The sequence below is a fragment of the Bos indicus x Bos taurus genome, chromosome 6 (genome assembly GCF_003369695.1).
Source record: "Bos indicus x Bos taurus breed Angus x Brahman F1 hybrid chromosome 6, Bos_hybrid_MaternalHap_v2.0, whole genome shotgun sequence".
NCBI classification, from domain to species: domain Eukaryota; kingdom Metazoa; phylum Chordata; class Mammalia; order Artiodactyla; family Bovidae; genus Bos; species Bos indicus x Bos taurus.
This window is the reverse complement of record NC_040081.1, coordinates 27,438,869-27,455,131: the sequence shown is the minus strand read 5'-3', so window position 1 is coordinate 27,455,131 and position 16,263 is coordinate 27,438,869. Positions and strand designations below refer to the sequence as shown.

Sequence of the window (16,263 nt, the reverse complement as noted above, 5' to 3'; positions counted from 1 at the left end):
AGAGATGGGATATTATACAGCATTTCTCTCCCAAAAGCTAGCTATTTTCTGGTTGTCCCTCCAGAAGATGGTAGAGGCAACATTGTTGGGGTCCGGATGGGGCTCAGGAAAAGAAGAGGGAAGGGGGCAGGGCACACCTTTTGAAAGAATGTTATAGCCCAAGGGCATAATATAAACCAATTATAATCAAATGGGTCCAAGATGACAAGTCAAATTCAACTAGACCTTGATCCTCAATCTGCAAGCTAAATGACACACCCAGAGGTGCCAGGATAGTTCCAAAAGGAACTGTCACAGGACAGGACACTGTCAAAAGACAGAGGAGTGGATGGTTCCCCGATTGTTGGAATGATCCTCCCACTCACTAGCATAGGAAATCACCCAGCTTGCAAAAACTAACCATACCACACTCACCCTGTGCCATGACCCACACCCTTTGGAGTGTGCTTCTCTCTAAATCTGAACAAATCCATCTTTCACCTATCACTGTGTCTCTCACTGAATTTTTTTTTTTTTTTTTTTTTTGCAATGAGACATCAAGAGCCTGAGCTCCATTAGGTCCTAAAGCCAGACACCATGGGTTTTGGCCAGGCTCAAGTCCTGGGAGAGAGGAGCTGAAGAACAGGAGGAAAAGGAAGTGGGCAAAATGTGCCGAGGAATCCCCTTCATATCTGTCAGAAAATCTGCTAAAAACCTGATCTGTGCTCACAGTTTTCATTGGCCTGATCCTTGGCACAAAGAAGATTAAGGACAGAAGAGCCCCAACCTCCTTGGGCAACAGCTACTAAGTAGCCCCTGCCAGAGTCCTTCATTTGCACCCACTGGCACTCACCTGTTTAAGGGGGGTTCAAGGAAATAAGAAATTAGAGATTGTAAAGGAATTAAGATTTTGTTAGCCATATGTTCTTCCAGCCATAGGAGCGAGGACCTCATAACTTAACCGAAGGTCTTCTGGAATCTGAGACTGAGCCACATGAGCTTTCTGCTGAGTTTGTTTTGCTTTCCTGGTTTCCAGCACACTGGGCTTCTTGTCACTTCCTCTGCACTGGGATTTTTTGCCTGCAGCTTCCACCACAGGAGCTTTCACTGAGTTGGGCTTTTGTTGTGCTTGGCTTCTGCCTCCCAGGGGCTGAGCCAGATTGTTTAAGCCAGGTTAAATCTGAGAAATGGCACCATATATGTCAAGGGAGTGTGCAGTTTTCTTGGTTCTGTCTCACTACAGCAAAAATTTGAAGCGACAGATGGATCAGTGTTACTGCCCTGTGTTATAGCTCAGTTTTATTTAGAAAGCAAAGGAAAATATATCCTCAGGGCATGAGGACAGGTCAACCCAAAAGACTCAAAAGACAAGAAGCCCCCTCTCGATTTTGGCTCCTCTTTTTATATGTTTTCTCCTCCTCCTGGGCCTGCCCTATGTAAATTGGGCTAGCCAGGAGTGCTGTTTGTTTTACCTGAGGTCCTCATTCTGGTCCTCAGACCTTCCTTTGTTCTATTTTCTTGGGTTTTTCCCTTCTGTGTCTTTTAGCCACCTTCATTCTGGACTCCTTTTTCGTATTCTACCTACCTAACAAACTGAAGCCATCAACACATTTACAATTTTGAATTGAAGCATTATATGATTTAGTAAGATCATTTTATATTCACTGTAAAAGTTGATTTGTAAGGAAGGAAAAGCATGGATTTTAGACTTAGACTTGCATATATGGATCTCCTTTCTGCTACTCAGGGTGTGCCCTGGGCAAGTTGTATACCTTCTTTATACTTCTGATTCCTAAGGAAAGGACCTCCTCTAGTTTTTCCCTTAAGTTGTTAGCTTCCTATGTATTGTCAGGCTACAATAGATGAAAATACTGTTCAGTAACTGTTTAGGTTTTGAAACTGTTTAATTTTAGCTCTGACTAAATAAACCTTTATTTATTTATTCAACAAGGGTAGAATCACATTTATGAATTGGGGCCACTTTTAAAAAGCACACATTTTTGACCCCATTTTCTCCCTGACATGGCCTAGACGTATGCTATTTAATTATATCCTGGCTGCAAGTTATTTACGAGGATCATATGCAAAAGCAAATATTTTGTGTGTCTTTATCTTTGTAATCGTAATCAGATCTTTTAAATTCAATACTTCTACCTGTTGGGAAGTGTAGTACAAAATAGCGGTAAAAGGAGAAAGTCCTTGGGAAAATGGCAAAGGGCCAGAAGTACCCGGCTTTGTACTGTGGACAGAAAAACATCTCCTGCCTTTGGTTATGCTCGGCACCAAGATTTAATAATAAATAAGGATGTTACTTGAGAAAACGGGTTGTGGGATAAGCACATGAGTCACTTAGAGCGCGCTGTCCTTGAAATGTTTTTACTGATTATGTGTTAACCCCATATGCACTCTGCTGGCCGTATACTTTAAGCTCTTTGCTCCTGCTTCTATAAAAAGGCTTGACTGCAGAAATAAACTTGTCAGTCCTTGCAAGAGCCTGTCCGAGTGTCATTCTTTCAGGTTCAATGCTTCCAAGTCCTGGGGAGAAAATCCCCAACAAGTGGCGCCACGAACAGGAACTTGAAAAGAAGGCTGAACAAAGTGATGAGCCCCTGAAGAAAGAGGTAAGCAGGATGGGACAACATAGCAGTAAAATTCCTTTCATTTCTATAATGCATCATTTTTTGAGACAAAACGGTGTTAATGTTTCAAGAGATCAGTTGAACGACTGCTATCATATTTTACTGGAACAATTCATGGTTCCCAGAAGAGAAGACACTCAATCTAGACATATAGAAAAGGGTTAAAAATAATGTTTTGCGAGCATATCGGCAAGGATTTTCTGGTCATTCATACAGGCTGTCATAGAACAAATTGAAGGACATAACATTGATTTGGAAGTAAAAACTATTCAATCTTTACATGAATACGAGCTTAAAGAACAAGATATACAAGGTGCTTTGAAATATAAGAATGTTATGCTCAATCAGACACAATCTTAGAAAAACAACTTAGAGACATATACATACAGGATATGTCAAAACTGAAGCCACTTAGAACGGAGGTCATTTCATTCAATGGACAGTCCAAATCTAAGGTTTTTCCTTCTGCTCCGCCTGTAACAACAATTGCTAACTTTGCTCGTACTAATCATTTCACTCCTCCTCGGGAGATGCCTGCTTGCACTTTCGCTTTCCCAATGCAATTTAATCAACCTGCCCAAGACCAAAATACTTGAACTAATTTAGATTTTAGCATGTTGTCTAATTTTAAGAAAGCATGTACTCTGTATGGACCTATTTCTCCTTACTGTATAGAATTTCTCCGAAGATGGGCTGACCATTGGATGCCATATGATTTTTTTTCAAGTAGCAAAGATGGTTTTAAATCCTCAACAATTACTGCAATGGCAAATGTGGGTTAATGATGAGGCCCGACAGCTGATGATTGACCAGCAATCTCATGGTAACCCTGCCAATTTAACCTATGATATACTCACTGGAACAAGAGCCATGGCCAATATGATTGCGCAACTAGCTAATATTACCCCTCAGATGCTACATTTCATTAAAGAAACTGCCTGCAGGGCATAAGCAAAGGTTGATAGCACTAACTCTGATGGTTCACTTGTTAAGATTATTCAAGGACATGAGGAGGAATATTCTCAATTTATAGGAAAATTAAAGGATGCAATTGAGAAATCTATTAAGGATGTGGCTTTACAAAATATTATTTTAAAACAACTTGCTTTTGAAAATGCTAATGAGGAATGTCAATCCATGCTTAGACCAATTCGAGAGACTGGCTCTCTTATGGAATATTTGAAAGCATATAGGGATATCAGATCTAGTTCCCACAGAGCAAAATTGGCAACATTGGAAACCTTTAATGTACAAAAAGCTGCTAATGCCAAATGTTTTAACTGTGGGAAGCCCAGCCATATGAAAAAACAATGTCTCATGTCAACACAGGCCAAAAAAAATACTACTACTTCTAATAAGAAGAGACCCTCAGGAATATGTCCAAGATGTAAAAAGGGGTTCCATTGGCTGAATGAATGTCATTCTAAATTTGATAAGGATGGAAACACCTTGAACCCCGATGCACAACAAAAACAACAGGGAAACTGATAAAAGGGCCGTCCTCTAGCCCAACTACAAAAGGAAGACCTAAAGTTATGACGCTACAAGCAGCTACATCTAAGAGTGCTTGCATTGATATACCTAGTCCTTATGATATGGAACTAATAGAATTATACAACCCCCACAAAATTCCTACTGGATATTATGGCCCGATTCCACCTGGGACAATGGGACTGATTTTGGGACATAGTAGCTGCACAATGAGAGGTTTAATGGTATTGACTGGTGTTATGGACAAAGATTATGAAGGGGAAATACATATTATGGTAAATGTTATGAAAATGGGAAATGTATACTTACAAAAAAGGGAATATTTTGCACAATTATTACTTTTACCATATGTCAAACCAATGAAGGCATCTGATAAAGTTCGACAGGGAGGCTTTGGCAGTACCAACCTTACTGCTGCACTATTCACCTTATTAAAGGAACATCGGAAACCCATGCTTACTTTACGCATACAGGGAAAGAATTTCACAGGCATGTTAGATACCGGAGCTAACATTTCAATCATTAGAGCTGCAAAATGGCCCCTTGATTGGGATAAGGTTATAACTCCTTCTAGACTATTAGAAGTAAATGAAGCTAATGCCACACAAACTTTTGTCAATGCATCCTATTTTCAAATGTATGGCCCTAATCAAATTGTAGCTTATCTTAAACCATATATTACTAATATCCCAATCAATTTATGGGGACGGGATTTTCTTGAACAAATGAAAGCCACAATTTCTTTAAATGAACCTTTTAATGGGGGCCATTGAGTTAACACCGCTGCCCCTCGATTGGGAATCTGATACCCCAGTATGGACACCTCAATGGCCCCTAACTAAAGAAAAATTGGCAACTCTTATGCAATTAGTTAATGAACAATTACAAAAAGCTCATATAGAACCTTCATTTTCCCCGTGGAATTCCTCTATTTTTGTAATAAAAAAGAAGTCAGGAAAATGGCGAATGTTGATAGATTTAAGAAATGTTAATAATACCATGTTACCTATGGGGCCCTTACAACTGGGATTGCCCTCCCCTTCTTTGATACCAAAAGGATGGTCTATAGTTATTATTGACTTACAAGACTGCTTTTTTACTATACCTTTGCACCCTAAAGATAGAAAACGTTTTGCTTTTTCAATTCCTTCTATAAATCACATGGCTCCTCTTAAAAGATTTCAATGGAATGTACTACCTCAGGGAATGATGAACTCCCCTACCATTTGCCAATATCTCATATCTGTTTTATTACAACCCATTAGAGATAAATATCCTACTGCATTTATAATTCATTATATGGATGATATACTTCTCTGTATGGAATCTGAACTCTATTTACAACAGTTATATAATGAAGTTATTACTACTCTTCAAAATCATGGCCTGCTTGTAGCACCAGACAAAATTCAATGGAAAGCACCCTTTAATTATTTAGGACATGTTATGGAATAATCTAAAATCAAACCTCAAAAAAATCAAATTTCTATGCAATCTCTACGCACACTGAATGATTTTCAAAAATTGCTAGGAGATATTAATTGGCTGCAGCCATCTGTTGGCATCCCCACCTATGCCTTACAAAATCTATTTAAAATTTCAAAGGGATCCCCTGACCCTAATAGCCCTAGACAACTAACAAAAAAGGGCAAAGAAGAACTGGCCTTAATGGAGAAACACATTCAACAATCTTTTTCAACTCAACTAGATTATGATCAACCAGTTTCTTTAGATATATTCCCCACTGAACATTCGCCCACTGCAATTATAGCTCAACATAGCCCAATAGAATGGGTATATTTACACACTAAACAGTCTAAAAAAATTGTATCATATATTGAGAAAATAGGGCACTTAATTGTGTCAGGAAGAAGCCATATACAAACTTTGACTGGATTTGATCCATATGCAATACACATTCCCTTGACAAAAAAGGAATTGCAAATTGCCTTACAGTATAACTTGACCGTGCAAATGGCATTAAATGATTTTCAAAATGTTATCTCATTTCATTTACCGAAAGGAAAATTATAGGACTTTCTACAATGTACTAAATTCATTATAACTAATATTATTGCACCCCAGCCTATTTCCAATGCACCCACCCATTTCATTGATGGCAACAAGAAAGGCATAACAGGGATTGTTGGCCCTGATATCAAAGAGAAATTACCCACTACCTATTCTTCAGTACAAAGAGTTGAATTGTATGCTTTATATGCTCTTTTGTCGCTTCAACCACTATCCTTCAATGTATATACTGATTCCAAATACCTTGCTTCCCTTTTTCCTGATTTTGTTACAGCCTTTTTATACAATCTAGATGAAGAATTATATACTCTCTTTTCACAGACTCAAGCTTTAATTCGCTCACGTACAGAACCCTTCTTTATTGCACATATACTTGCTCATTCAAGTTTACCTGGCCCTCTGGTTGCAGGAAATGATGTGTTGACAGGCTCATAGCTCCCATTTTTACATTTGCCAATGACGAACATGCTAATCTTCATACCAATGTTAACAGATTGCACTCTAAATACCATATTCCTCTCACTGAAACATGGCATATTATTAAAACCTGTGACGTCTGCACCCCTCTGCACTTATGAACTATGATTTCAGGAGTTAATCCCCGGGGGCAACAACCTAATTCCCTTTAGCAATCTGACTTCACTCACTCTCCTTAAAGAAAATTTTCTTTACTTTTTGTCTCAATAGATACATTTTCCAACTTTATCTGGACAGTACCTGTCTCTTCAGAATCCAATAAACATGCCATTTCCACACTCTTACTCACCTTCCCCATTATGGGGATTCCTTCTGTCTTGATAACAGACAATGGACCTACATTCACCTCGCATTTGTTTCATTCATTTTTGTCAGAATGAAACATCACACACATTACAAGAATACCCTATAATCCTCAGGGTCAAGACATTATTGAAAGAGCCCACCGCACCCTAAAAACTCATTTACTAAAACAGAAAGGGGAGAATATGGAAGAGGAGATACACTTCTTATCCTATGAACCTTCAATTATTATTATCTTTAACTCTTTATTCCCTAAATTTTTTAAATTTAACAAAAAATAATTCTGACACTCATGCAGATAGACATTTTGCAGAAGACAAAAACAGAAAATTAGAAATCAATACACCAATATGGTATAAGCAATTTAATCAATGGCTGCCAGGAATGTTACAACTCCTAGGCAAGGGTTATGGTCTTGTCATTGCAGATGGAGAGGAAATCTGGGTTCCCCTTCTCCATGTCCATTATCGAGAGGGACCCCAAGACTGGACTCCCTTGGGAAGTGATGAAGTTGATGTGAAAGGTCTTGTCAATGACCCTGGAGGAGCCAATGAGGAAATGCCATCGTCTGAATCCTTACCCGACATGGGCTCAAGTGAAAACATGACTCATCAGGCTGAGCAGACACTGAAGAGTACTGAAACTCCTATGACTCCAGATAAGCTGTTTCTGGCAATGCAAACTGTTCTGAAGAGCAGGAGGAACATCATAATTGCTCCTGGTTTAATAGATCAAACATTGGAGGCTTTCATAAATCTAAGACAAGTTTCTAGACTGATAAGGACATATTGCTGAATTGGTATAACAGGGGCTTATCACCCCCACAACCCAGGATTGTCGTCCCCATTGTGGGGCCAGAGCAATGGCACATTTAGAAAATTCCAGATCAAATGCAGCAACTGACTTTCCGAACATGAACACTCTGTCACTGGAATTTTACTTCTTTTTGTCTGACTAACATGCCCTATAATAGCACTGAATATCCTTGGGATAAAGTTAAGGCGCATTTGCAGGATCTCACAGATAACTCAAGTTCAGACATCAATTTGTTGAAACAACAAGCTGCTAATTTTCAAGTTAGGGTACCTAAGGAATTGTATAGCACTCAATTCTATGATACTTTAACCAAAACCCTATCGTCTCTAGACCCTAGAGCTTGGCTTTCAGGAAGCAATATTTTTATGTATGTATTAATCACCCTGCTCTTTTTGTCATTGCTTATAGGATACAGAAGTCTCTACTCAAGACTCCATGCCTCCCACAGTAGAGTCCAACTAGCAGCAGCTGCGCTTAATTTAAAAACAAAAGGAGGATATGTTGGGAAGCGTAGTACAAAATAGCAGTAAAAGGAGAAAGTCGTTGGGAAAATGGCAAGGGCCAGAAGTACCCAGCTTTGTACTGAGGACAGAAAAACATCTCCTGCCTTTGGTTATGCTCGGCACCAAGATTTAATAATAAATAGGGATGTTACTTGAGAAAACGGGTTGTGGGATAAGCACATGAGTCACTTAGAGCGCGCTGTCCTTGAAATGTTTTTACTGATTATGTGTTAACCCCCTATGCGCTCTGCTGGCCGTATACTTTAAGCTCTTTGCTCCTGCTTCTATAAAAAGGCTTGACTGCAGAAATAAACTTGTCAGTCCTTGCAAGAGACTGTCCGAGTATCATTCTTTCAGGTTCGTTGCTTCCAAGTCCCAGGGAGAAAATCCCCAACATCCACCTATCTGAATAAAATGGGAATGATAAGACTATGCAAAAGTACAACTAAAAACTGGTAATTAGGTGCTATATTTACAAGATGAGCTAATTTGTAACTGGAAAATGGTAAGATGATTTTGTAACTGACAGCCTTAGGATCCATAACTTGAGATACTTCTTAACAATGGAGACAACCAAAAATATAGCAAACATGAGAAGAGGTGGGTGCCTTGGGAGGCAGGAACTCATTCAAAGTAAATTTTGTTTGAAACCAGTTATTACATACTGCTGAATTGTCAATTGGGCTTTTCAGTCTTATGTCCACATTAAGTATTGCAACTCATGTATTTTCCTCCAACTCAGAAAAAAGTAGAAAATGTCCTGACAGAAAGAACACATCCTTATCACTTAGGAGCTTAAGTGATGATTTTTCTAATGAGGAAGAGACCTTCCTTAACTTTAATGATAAAATGTAGACTTGGGGTCCGAGGATAAATGTCTTACATGGAGAGAAGTGTGATATCTATCAAAGATAAATTAGAGTTGAGTAACAGCCAGTTAGTGCGGCCTTGATAGCAAACCAGAGGGATAAGTATCTTAGCCCAAGTCAGTCGTCATCATTTTATTTAGGGGGACCCACTAAAACGGTAGCTAAGACCAACAAAGCAGTGAGACGTCATATAGTCTGTTATCCAAGAGAAAATTAATGGAATGCAAAAGATTTGTTGTCGTTCAGAAGCTAAGTTGTTTCCGACTCATTGTGACCCCGTGGACTGCAGCACATCAGGGTCCTCCATCCTCCACCATCTCCAGGAATTTTCTTAAATTCATGTCAATTTGAGTTTGTGATGCTATTTTGATAAGCATCTCATCCTCTGCCATCCCCTTCTCCTTTTACCTTCAATCCTTTCCAGCATTAGGGTCTTTTCCAATAAGTTGGCTCTTTGCATCAGGTGGCCAAAGTATTAGAGCTTCAACTTCAGGATCAGTCTTTTGAATGAATATTCAGGGCTGATTTCTTTAGGATTCAGGATTTAGGATCTCCTTGCAGCCCAAGGGACTCTTCACGAGTCTTCTGCAGCACCACAATTCAAAAGCATCAATTCTTCGGCACTCAGCCTTCTTTATGGTCCAACTCTCACATCCATAAATGACTACTAGAAAAACCATAGCTTTGACTATACAGACCATTGACAGCAAAGTAATATCTCTGATTTTTAATAAACTGTCAAGGTTTGTCATAGCTTTCCTTCCAAGGAGCAAGTGTGTTTTAATTTTATGATTGCAGTCACCATCTGCAGTGATTTTGGAACCCAAGAAAACAAAATCTGTCATTGCTCCCACTTTTCCCCCTTCTATTTGCCATTAAGTAATGAGACCAGAAACCATGGTTTGTATGTGGAGTTTTAAGTCAGCTTTTTCATTCTCCTCTTTCACCCTCATCAAAAGGGTCTTTAGTTCCTCTTCACTTTCTGTGATTAGAGCAGTATCATCTGCATATCTAAGATTGTTGATATTTCTCTCAGAAATCTTGTGATTTATCCAGCCCAGTATTTTTCATGATGTACTTTGCTTAGAAGTTAAATAAACAGGGTGACAATATGCAGCCTTGTCATACTCCTATCCCAAATTTGATTCAGCCCATTGTTCATATCCAGTTCTAACTGCTTGTTGACCTGCATATAGGTTTCTCAGGAAACAAGCAAAGTGGTCTGATACTCCCATCTCCTTTAGAATTTTCCACAATTCATTATGATACACACAATCAAAGGATTTAGTGTAGCCAGTGGGGCAGAAGTAGATGATTTTCTGGAATTCCCTTGCTTTCTCTACTATCCAAAGGATGTTGGCAACTTTATCTCTGGTTCCTCTCCTTTTCTAAACACACCTTATACATCAGGAAGTTCTTAGTTCACATACTGCTAAAGTCTAGCTTGAAGGATTTTGAGCATAATCTTACTAGTATGTGAAATGAGTGCAACTGTACAGCAGTTTGAACATTCTCTGGTATTGCCCTTTTCTGGGATTGGAATGAAAATTGACCTTTTCTAGTCTTGTGGCCACTACTGAGTTTTCCAAATTTGCTGACATATTGAGTGCAGCACTTTAACAGAATCATCTCTTAGGATTGTAAATAGTTCAGCTGGAATTCCATCACTTAACACTAGCCTTGTTTGTAGTAATGCTTCCTAAGGCCCATTTGACTTCACAGTTCAGGATATCTGGCTCTAGGTAAGAGACCACACCATCATGGCTATCCAGGCATTAAGACCTTTCTTGTATAGTTCTGTATATTCTTGCTACCTCTCCTTAATCTCTTCTGCTTCTTTTAGGTCCTTACCATCTCTGTTGTTTATTTTGCATGAAATGTTCCCTTACTATCTCCAGTTTTCTTGAAGGTATCTCTAGTCTTTCCCATTCTATTGTTTTCCTCTGTTACTTTGCATTATTCATTTAAGAAGGCTTTCTTATCCCTTCTTGCTATTCTCTGGAACTCTGAACTCAATTGGGTATATTTTTCCTTTGCCTTTATTTTCTCTTTTTACCTCAGCTATTCATAAAGCCTCCTCAGACATCCACTTTGCTTTCTTGCATTTCTTATTCTTTGGGATGATTTTGATCACTGCCTCCTGTACAGTGTTATGAACCTCTGTCCATAGTTCTCAGGCACTCTGTCTTTCAGATCTAACTCCTTGAATCTACTCATCACCTCCACCGTAAAATAATAAAGGATTTGATTTAGGTCATAGTTGAATGCCTAGTGGTTTTCCCTATGTTCTTCAATTTAAGCCTGAATTTTGGAATAAAGAGCTCATGATTGGAGCCACAGTCAGCTCTGGGTCTTGTTTTTGCTGACTATGTAGAGCTTCTCCATCTTCGGCTGCAAAGAACATAATCAATCTGATTTGGCTATTGATCATTTGTTGATGTCCATGAGTAGAGTCATCTCTTGGGCTGTTAGAAAAATGTGTTTGCTATGGCCAGCATATTATCTTGACACTGTTGTTCTTACAGCATGGGAATTTCCTTTCACCCCCAGACACATCTACAATTGAGCGTCTTTTCCACTTCAGTTCATCCGCTTCATTCTTTCTGGGGCTATTAGTAATTGCCCTCTGTTCTTCCCCAGCAGCATATTGGATACCTTCTGACCCTGAGGGCTCATCTTTTGGTGTCATATCTTTTGTGTTTTCATATTGTTCATAGGGTTATCACAATAAGAATACTGGAGTGTTTTGTCATTTCCTCTTCCAGTGGACCACATTTTGTCAGAACTCTTCGCTATAATCCATCCGTCCTGGGTGGCCCTGCATGGCATGGCTCTTTGCTTCATTGATTTATGCAATCCCCTTTACCACAACAAGGCTCAATCCATGAAGAGGGCAAAGAGATTAATCAGCCATAATGGGACCCTGATTAAAAAAGGAATTTAAAGGTATTGGAGCTTTGGTGATTACATTGATGGGTGCTTATACTTAATTACTCTTTTCTATGTTTCTTAAGATGGATGTTGGAAAAATCCATGTTATGTTAGTGTGAACATTTATATCAGCATCTTATTTTTCCTATTATGAGTCTTTGAAGGAATTACAAGAATCATAAGACCAATGATTTGCTTCTCTGCCTCTAAACAAGACCAGAAAAGTCATTTCAAGTATAATGCGAATATATTCTAAAAAGACCTAAGTAAATAATTCCATCTCAGGCAAGTATGACCTCATATAGTAGAAATTTAATAAATATTGAATGAATAACTGAACATATTCATAACCAACAAATTTCAACATCAGGAAATGTTTCTTCATTGTTGCCTTAGTCGCTCCTATTTTACTTCTTACAATTTCAGAAAATGCAGAGAATAGCTAGCCATCAATCTCTGAATAATATCTGTTCTATACATGAAAACTATCATTAAATTTCCTTAATGATCCTCAAACCCACTTAGTCTTCTGCTGGCTAAATAATTCATCTCCTTCTTTTATTTCAGTCTTTATCTGAGTTTCTTGCATTAGCCAGGAGGAGGAATGCTGGAGTCACAGGGGATTTTGAACCTAACGTTCCTTAAGAATGTTAAGAGTAATAAAACCGTAGTGGTGTGTGGAGATAGCACTACTAAAACATGATAACGAATGGAAATTTTCAAAAAAAAAAATGCTAACATCTGAATAATTTTATAATTTGAGTTTTCTGTAAGACACAGAAGAAAAGATGCTCAATGAGGGAGAATAAAATGTTTGTGCTTAGACTGTATTCTTTAACTACGTGTGTCCTGGTTCCACAGTTTCTCAGAACTCCTAAAATCTTAGGTCCATACTCAATAACCGCTAATGGTCTCACTGTATGAAATGACAAATGCCTCCGAGTCGTCTTTGTAAGAGTAGATTCCCCTCTGAAGACTACAGAAAAGAAAAATGGTTCATAAATTCCTAATGGCCTCAGAGCAAAAAATTTGAATTCCATTTAAAGAAGTTAAATATAAAGAATGCAAGCTATTTATCAGCCTGACATGCATGTTCAAAGGAGTGAGACACACAAAGTTTTCAGCTGTGAAAGTTTTGCTACTAAATTGTATCCAATATAACAGGAGGGCATCCTGAGCTGGTGTATGTCCTGAAGCAATGGATTCAAAAGTTAAATGCCTTTTTTCCCCAGAATACTGAAAATAAACCGCTGACTTTACCAAACTGGTTCCAAAATGAATAAGAAGATTGGACAGCTACAAGTTGATCACCCTTGTTTTAAGAAAGAGTGGCACCATCACATTAGAACTGCACCAGACATTCCTTAAAATACTAAAGCTTTAACCTATAATGTGCTTACTTCTAAATATTTTATTTGAATCAAATGTAATACATACAGCAATCTCATATCCCTTCCAGACATATAAAGATTTCTTGCCTTAAAACATAGAAAGATTACCCAGGAGACCAGTCATCTTTACAATGAAATACGAATAATATAACTCAATCATTTACCTCAACCTAAGCTCTTAATAGTACTTCATTGACCCAAGTGGTGTGCATGCATCTCAATTTTCATTTTATGTCTTAATTTGCAGTCTGATGTAAAGAGTCATACTCCACCAAGCTTTCGAGGAAAGAGGAGGGTGTCACATTTTTGCACTGTTGTCATTAGTGAGAGACTGAATGGATAACTGGTTTACTGCAAAGCATGTTTTCCCTAGGGAATGCACTCACTCTGGTTAATCAACTGGCAAACAAGACACCTAGGGTTATCTCTTTACCACCCTACTGCCCCATCAATAATGTACAGACTGTCATTAAGTAGTCATTTCTCCCTCCTGGGCTGAATTTTGAGAGATGCATAATGTGGGAAAAAATAGGAGTTATGGTGTGGAGACTGTGGGTCACACTGTAATCTCAAATACATGCTGTGCCATTCTGCAGACAGTCCATCAAGATATGTTCCAAGGCATGCACCAATGCATATAAAAATATATAGGCTGAGACCACCAAACTCATTTCATTAGGACCTTTCAAGGTTAACATTATAATCATGCTTCAGGGCATAAACTGATCTCCAGCTGGGCTCAGGAAGACATTTTGCTTCTGTAAAAGGTGTCCCCAGTGGGTCAGTTGCATTGCAGGAACATTTTACCTTTTGCAAGTATTTCTTTAGCCATACTGACATTTCTTTCTTGTCTTTATCTTCATCTTGCAAATTAAAGCTTAAATCATCAAGCAATACTAAATTTAAGTTTTAAGATAATTCCTATCTGAAGCTTTCTTCTTTCTTTTTTCCTTTTGTTGTTGTTTCTTGAACTTCCAATTAGCCATACACACACACACACACACACACACACACATACATGTACACACACACTTGTTATGGGCTTCCTAGGTGGCACAGTGGTACAGAACCCACCCGCCAATGAAGAAGACTCAAGAGACACCATTTTGATCCTTGAGTCAGGAAAATCCCCTGCAGTAGGAAGTGACAACTTAACTCCAGTATTCTTGCCTGAAGAAGTCCATGGATAGAGGTGCCTGGTGGGCTACATAGTCCATGGGCTTGCAAAGAGTCAGACATGACTGAGCACACATGCAGAGATACACAACACACACACACACACACACACACACACATTTGTTAGTTGTTTACTAACAAATCTACATGAGAACTATGTATTAGAGTTCATTATAATTGTCTCATAATGAGTTTTATTTAACTAAAGACACCAAAAGTACTGCCAATAGTAATTTTAGAACTGAACAGTTTTCCATTGTCCAGAAGGTGTTTAGCACCAAATATTGGATATTGCCTTAGTATAGTACATTTCTGATGGGTTCTGGTCACTCACCTAATCAATGACATAAAAATGCATACATGATTCCCATCACCAGCCCTTTCTTATGGCACTTTGATCAGAATGGCAGCAGAAAAGTTCTTCTTGGAGTGACATCCTTCAAACATTCAGCTTCCATCCATCACTTGAGTATTAAGATAGGAAGATGTAGAAACACTTTAGGTCTCCATAAACAACCAGATAGCATGGAGAAGGAGTATGAACACTATTGGCAGGTCACAGGGTTGCTCTTTTAATATGATTCTTCTGGAGTTTCTTGCTCATTATATGCTCCTTTTGATGAGTGCTCTTTCATCTGTTTAGGATCTGGAGATTATTAGATGCACTCAGAGAAAAGAATCACTCTCAAGCCGTGACTTTTGATCTTCCAGTAATGCTATTGCTGAGAAGGCATAGCCCTAACAATTTTTTTTTAACCATACAGGGGATATCACCTATATCCCCACTACCTACTCAGTTTGAAAAATCATTGGAACTTCACATTATTGTCTTCTCAGCAAAGCTTATCTGCTGAAGCTGTAAAGCACTGATCCAGACGGCCTGGGTTCAAAACCCACCTTCACCACTTTATTAAGCAATTACTTAGTATCTCTTTCCTTCAGGTCCCAGCCCTATCCCCATTTGGGAATAAACTACATCACTGTGAGGATGACATGAGATAATTCAGAATAGTGCCTGGTATACAGCTGTGGTTATTGAATAAATGGATGCGAAGTACATTGGCCTATACCAGGCTTGTAGCAAATTCTCATTTGTTTCTCTACTATTTTTATCATGACTATATTAGAAACTTTGATCTTACTTGGGGATAGAGTCAAGCAAACCTTGTCTTGGGCAGTGGCTTTGTTGTTCACATTAAAAAAAAAAAAAAAAAAAAAACCTAGAATTTCAAAGTGAGAAAGGGCAGAATGTCAAATTCCCTAAAACTGATTTTCTTAAAATCAATTGGCATAGTGATCAATTTACCTAATGACACATTCATCTAAATTGTTCATTTACCAAATATGCAACTTCTCATCTATACTAAGACAGTACTAGCTTAGAGGCATTTTTGTAAACTTTCATAGTGACTATTTTGCCGACCTTTGAGGATTTTCAAGGCATTTCACCCAATTAAGAATAAATGTTTAAAATATTATAACGTAGATTTTAAAAGCCCACTGTATCCTTAAAATGCTTAGAGTGGCATCTTATTATATAAGAAATGCGACATCTATGACAGATCTTTGTTAGGAATACAATCACTGGGCTAATGGGTATTTGGGGAGACTGGGTATTAGAAGAATTGGTTTTAGGTAAAGCACTCTCAGTCTCTCA

The 16,263-nt window shown here is 38.4% G+C and overlaps 1 long non-coding RNA gene across 1 annotated transcript; it reads left to right on the top strand.

The window, feature by feature from the left end:
• Nucleotides 1-2,264: 2,264 nt before the first annotated feature.
• Nucleotides 2,265-8,573, top strand: LOC113894117. The gene is made up of 2 exons (XR_003511476.1): nucleotides 2,265-2,600; nucleotides 7,348-8,573. It is a non-coding gene; the product is annotated as an uncharacterized LOC113894117 (long non-coding RNA).
• Nucleotides 8,574-16,263: the final 7,690 nt, after the last annotated feature.